Source organism: Sminthopsis crassicaudata, chromosome 1, assembly GCF_048593235.1.
Source record: "Sminthopsis crassicaudata isolate SCR6 chromosome 1, ASM4859323v1, whole genome shotgun sequence".
In the NCBI taxonomy this organism is placed as follows: Eukaryota; Metazoa; Chordata; class Mammalia; order Dasyuromorphia; family Dasyuridae; genus Sminthopsis; species Sminthopsis crassicaudata.
In genome coordinates, this window is record NC_133617.1 from 553,326,752 (window position 1) to 553,333,424 (window position 6,673).

Sequence of the window (6,673 nt, forward strand, 5' to 3'; positions counted from 1 at the left end):
TCTACTCCCACAAGTTTCTGTTACAGAAATTTTTTCTCCCTGATTTCAGTCTTTGACCATCATTACAATCCTCTCCAAAATCACTTTATTAATAGTAAAAGAACCACATTTACTGTAGACCAGGAGAAAAAAGTGGCCTTGACAAAACAAAGAAAGGGATTCTGAGCCTTAATAAGAGGAAAAGGAGATTGAGATGTCCAGTATTTCTTGGATTAGAATCAGACTCTTACCCTTTACTATGACTCATCTTGCTACTTACTACTTGAAGCTATTTCAACTCTCTAGGCCCAAGACTCTCAAAAGAAATAAGGATCAACATAGGCAGAAAATAGTTGCTCTTTGAAAAGTACCTCAAACTTAGCTCTACACTGCAATTGATAATTATATAAATTGTACAAATCAAAATGGAGAGAGAGAGAGAGAGATCATCATCAGAGAGAGAGAGAAAGATTGCTTGATGCTCTCTGGAAAAAGGGAATAGAATTTTCATTGTATGAAATTATTCTTCATTTTTTTATTCAAGTTAAATGAAAATTGTTCCATGTTTGATGTATTTTAGCCTGAGTGCTTGCAAGTAAGCTGAGCCCTTAGAGAAATATATACCAAATACTAATATTCTAAGGGGAAACATTGGGTAAGGGCAAAATAAACTAGAAAGATTAGTAAGAAAAAGAGTCACAAGATAAACCCAATCCCTTGTATCAAGGACAGAGTTTTCTTATAGTATTTTATTTCTAAATACATGTAATGATAATTTTCAACATTCATTTTTGTAAAACTGCATTCCAAATTTTTCTCCCTTAATTTTCTCCTCCCCAAGATAACAAGAAATCTGATATAAGTTAAATATGTTCAATTTTACATATTTGTCATGCTGCATAAGAAAAATCAAATCAAAAGATGGAAAAATGAGAAAGAAAAACAACAAAAAAAAGCTGAAAATACTATACTTTTTGATCTACATTCAGTCTTCATAGTTCTCTCTCTGGATGTGGAAGCCATTTTCCATCCCTTGTCTATTGGAACTGCTTTGAATCACCTCATTATTGAAAAGAGACAAGTCTATCACAGTCTATCATCACATAATTTTGTTGTTACCGTGTACAATGCTCTCTTGATTCTGTTCACTTCTTTTAGTGTCAGTTCATGTCAGTTTTTCCAGACTTTTCTGAAATCATCCCACTCATCCTTTCTTATACAACAATCATTTTATATTACATTCATATACTATAACCTATTCAGCTATTCTTCAACTGATGGGCATCCACTCAATTTCCAGTTCTTTGCCCCTGCAAAAAGGGTAGCAAAAATTTTTTGCACATGAGGGTTCTTTTCCTTCTTTAATGACCTCTTTGGGATAGAGATCCAGTTAGAGACACTTCTAGATCAAAGGGTATAAACAGTTTTATAGCCCTTTAGGTATGGTTCCAAATTGCTCCAGAATCATTAGATCATTTCACAACTCCACCAACAATGGATTAGTAAGGAGAGTATTTTAAATAGTATGTTAATATAAGTATTACCTTATATATTTTCTGTTAACTTGGTTTATTATTTTATTTGCTTAATTTCTATATAAATTACCATGATAAAACAAAAAAAAATAATGAATTTAGGTCAGATCTGTCCATTCCTAATAGAATATCACTGTGTTCAAATCTTGACTGTTCTTGCTACTTACTAGTTGAAGTTATTTCAGCTCTGTGTGCCCAAGTTTCTTCATCTGTACAATGAAGGCATTAGACTTAAATGACCTCAAATGACCCCCTTTATCATCCCATTTATAAAGGTTAAGCCATGGGCTTAGAAACTGGCAAACAAACATAAAGCAAATAATCTTGTTTTTTACAATGTATGCCTGGAAAGGAAAGTTGAAGTCAGAGAGCAATTAAAAGAAATTTATGATCCTAGAAGAAACAAGCAATTAGTGGAGTTTACTGAGTAAGGTAATAATCCCATGCATTAGGAGTCTCACTTTAGCCATTGTGTGGACAATGAATTGGAGAAAGGAGAGATTTGAAGTAGGGAGACCAAATAGAAAGATACTAAAAGTGACTATCATACATACAGTGATTATGATTCTAGCACTTTGAAAAGCTGAACCCTTTGAGAATATAGACTTTATAGTGTAGGGAACCTAAAGCTCAAACTCTTCAAATCCAAATCTTTCATATTTTTTAAGGAGAGAAATTGAGATTTACATAGAAGATTTGCCCAAAATAACACAAGTGATAAATAATAGAATGGAGATTCAATTACAGTTTCTCTGATTCAAATTTTGGCATTATTTCACCACATCTTTACACAAATGACTTCCAGATCTATATATCATCCCTATTTTCTTTCTTGAGACTCAGTTCTGCATTACACGCAGCCTACTAGATATGTCAAGCTAGATGTCCCAAAGGTGTCTCATACTCAACATAGATAAAACAGAACTTTTTATCTTTTTCCAAGACACCTCCCACCCTTCCTTAGTCTGAGGGAAAGTGAACTGGCCCCCTATTTATTTAAAAAGTTTGAGGACCACTGCCAGGCTAGTGTGATAAAGATAGGAACAAGATTGGGGTACCAGCTCCTCTATATGTTGGCTTCTTTTCAGAGTCTTTCTCTCTCTCTTTAGGGACCTGAAGAGAATCCTTAATCTCATGTTTTCTCTCTCCATGCTTAAAAAACAGAAGATAAGAATCTCTCTTCTCTCAAGTTCAGATAACTTTTGTCCTTCATCCCTAAGCCGTACAGAATACTGAATAAGTATTTCCCACCAATGAGGAGAGTTTAATGCAAATGAGCTTTGAGCCTTGGGTTATACTAGGATTAAATAAAAATTCCTCTAGTCCTTTGCTGCCTAGTTCCAACCTACTTTTCTAGTCTTATTGTAGCATTACTACCCCTCACATCCACTTTGGTCTAGCCAAACTGAGTTTCTTACTGTTCTTCACAATTGGTAGTCCAACCCTTATCTCTATGGTTTTTCAAAGTGTCTCTCCATCTCTGTAATGCATTCCAGCTCTTATTACTTCTTAGAATTCCAGGCTTCCTCCAAAGTTCAGAACAAATGATACTTCCTTCATGAGGATTTTCTTGATACATCATAAAACACAGCACCTCCTTCCTGAAATTTTTTTTTTGTTTTTATTCAGTGTTTCAGTGAATTTACACAAATATTTACAACACCATTTGAGATTTTCTTGGCAAAGACATTAAAGTGGTTTGACATTTCCTTCTCCAACTCATCTTACAGATGAGGAAACTGAGACAAAGTATTAAGTGACTTACCCAGGGTTACAAAACTAGTAAATATCTGAGAATACATTTGAACTGAGATCTTTGACTCCAAGCCTAGTCTTCTATCTACTGAGCTACTTATTTGCCTCCTTTCTTGAAATTATATTTATTTTGTAAATATTATGAATGTATTTTTATTTTACTATTTATGGATATCATTAATTCTCATTGATGTAAGCTCCTTTAATCAGGTATGGTTCCTTTTTTTGTTGTTTTTATCACCAGGGTTTGTTGTCTGGTTAAAGGGTTTTAAAAATAGAAAAAACCTCCCAAATCTTATCCAATTCCCATTGAATTGTCTAACCTCACAGGATAGTTATGAGGAAATTGCTTATTATGGAAACTGTAACATGCTGTATAATAGCAAGATGTTGGTTGCTCAATGGATAAACACTGGGGCTGGAGTCACAAAAATTTGAGTTAAGTAACCACAGATATTTACTGGTTGTGTGATACTGGTCAAATCACTTATGCCTATTTAACTGTTTCCTTAGCCTCAAATGGGTTATAATAATACTACCTAACTCTTTTGCTTATTGTGAAGATCAAACAAGATTAAAATGGCAAAGTGTTTAACATGATATGTGGAACATAGTAAACACTGTATAAATGTTAGCTACTATTATAACTATCATCTTTTGTTCTCCTGTTTCTGCTTGCTATTACTATAACTATTATCTTTGTTATAACATAAATTGTTCTTCTGTTTCTGCTTCCTTTACTCTTCATTAGGGCATTTAAGTATTCTCAAATTTCTCAGAATTTTTCATATTCTTCAGTTTTTATCATGCAGTAATTTTCATTATATTCATCTATCACCATATGTATAGTCATTCCCTAATGCAGGAGCACGTACTTTGTTTCTGCTCTTTTTGCTACTACAAAAAGCAGCACTAGTTTACAAAGGTCTTCCATTAAATGACCCTAACCTATATTGCTAAGCCTCAGTCTCCTGTAAGTTAAAAATAAAGCTATCCTTTGAAATTGTGGGTGGCCTAATTTGATACACATTACCTAAAAGGAAAAAAAACGACTTCTTTGATCTTGACTAGAAAACCTAGAAAGACCCTCTAGACTAATTTTCTTGATTATAGAAGTCACTGGAAATGTAAAGCAATCCTTGGTCAGCTGAATTAAGGCCTTTACTTTTTTTTCCCTCCAATTTTTTTTATTAATTTTTATAATTATAACATTTTTTGACAGTACATATGCATAGGTAATTTTTTTTTTTAACAACATTATCCCTTGTATCCCTTCTGTTCCGAAATTTTCCCCTCCTTCCCTCCACCCCCTCCCCTAGATGGCAGGCATTCCAATACATATTAAATATCTTATAGTATATCCTAGGTACAATATATATGTGCAGAACCGAATCTTCTTGTTGTTATTGTTGAAAAGGAAGAATTGTATTCGGAAGGTAAAAATAATCTGGGAAGAAAAACAAAAACAAAAAAAATAATAATAATGCTCACAGTTTACACTCATTTCCCAGTGTTCCTTTTCTGGGTGTAGCTGATTCTGTCCACCATTGATCAATTGGAATTGGATTAGCTCTTCTCTATGTTGAAGATATCCACTTCCATCAGAATACATCCTCATACAGTATCATTGTTGAAGTGTATAGTGATCTTCTGGTTCTGCTCATTTCACTCAGCATCAGTTAATGTAAGTCTCTCCAAGCCTCTCTGTATTCCTCCTGTTGGTCATTTCTTACAGAACAATAATATTCTATAACATTCATATACCATAATTTACCCAACCATTCTTCAATTGATGGACATCCATTCATTTTCCAGTTTCTAGCCACTACAGAAAGGGCTGTCACAAACATTTTGGCACATACCGGTCCCTTTCCCCTCTTTAGTGTTTCCTTGGGATATAAGCCCAGTAGTAGTACTGCTGGATCAAAGGGTATGCACAGTTTGATAACTTTTGGGGGATAATTCCAGATTGCTCTCCAGAATGGTTGGATTCTTTCACAACATCCCTTCCAACATTCATCATTATATTTTCCTGTCAGCCAATCTGACAGGTGTGTAGTGGTATCTCAGAGTTGTCTTAATTTGCATTTCTCTGATCAATAGTGATTTGGAACACTTTCATATGAGTGGAAATAGTTTTAATTTCATCATCTGAAAATTGTCTGTTCATATCCTTTGACCATTTATCAATTGGAGAATGGCTTGATTTCTTATAAATTAAATTCAGTTCTCTGTATATTTTGGAGATGAGGCCTTTATCAGAACCTCTACCTGTAAAAATGTTTTCCCAGTTTGTTACTTCCCTTCTAATCTTGTTTGCATTAGTTTTGTTTGTGCAGAAACTTTTTAATTTGGTGTAATCAAAATTTTCTATTTTGTGATCAATAATGGTCTCTAGTTCTCCCTTGGACACAAACTCCTTCCTCCTCCACAAGTCTGAGAGGTAAACTATCCTATGTTCCTCCAATTTAATTATGATTTCGTTCTTTATGCCTAAATCTTGGACCCATTTTGACCTTATCTTAGTATGTGGTGTTGAATGTGGGTCCATGCCTAGTTTCTGCCATGCTAATTTCCAGTTTTCCCAGCAGTTTTTATCAAATAATGAATTCTCACCCCAAAAGTTGGGATCTTTGGGTTTGTCAAACACTAGATTGCTATTTTTATTCACTATCTTGCTCTGTGAACTTAACCTATTCCACTGATCAATTAGTCTATTTCTTAAGGGCCTTTACTTTTGTTGCTCATTATGTTCAAAAAGCTCAGGCCAGGTAAGAGCTTTTCATCTACAAATTACTGTATCTTGCAGCTGAGAATATACATTTAGGCTGTACAAAGCTGAAGCAGCCTTTTGCTAAAATATCAGTCTTATTTTATAGACTTAAGTCTAGTTTATCTTTAGTGTGATAATATCAAGTATTGGTTTCTTATCAGTGTTAGTTGCATTCAAGATCAATGTCTAGTGGAGCAGGTAGGTGGCGCAGTGGATAGAGCACCAGCTTTGAATTCAGGAGGACCTGAGTTCAAATTTGGTCTCAGACACTTAACACTTCCTAGCTGTGTGAGCCTGGGCAAGTCACTTAACCCCAGCCTCAGGAAAGAAAAAAAAAAAAAAGATCAATGTCTGGCATCTCTCAACACCCAGCTAAATCAATAGCAGAGACATTGCCAATGTCTTTTTTAAAAAAAAAATCTCTAAAACTAGGAAATTCTATATGTCGGAAATAATATATGTAGACTAGATCCCTTTATTAGGAGATTCAATGTTTTCGATATGATTTTTAAAACATTTTTCCTAAATGAAAAGTACATGAATTAAGAACAAAATAATTCTAAGTTAATCTGACACCAGCCAACTTCCTAGTTTTTAACTAAAAACAAAACAAAACAAAACAAAAAAAACA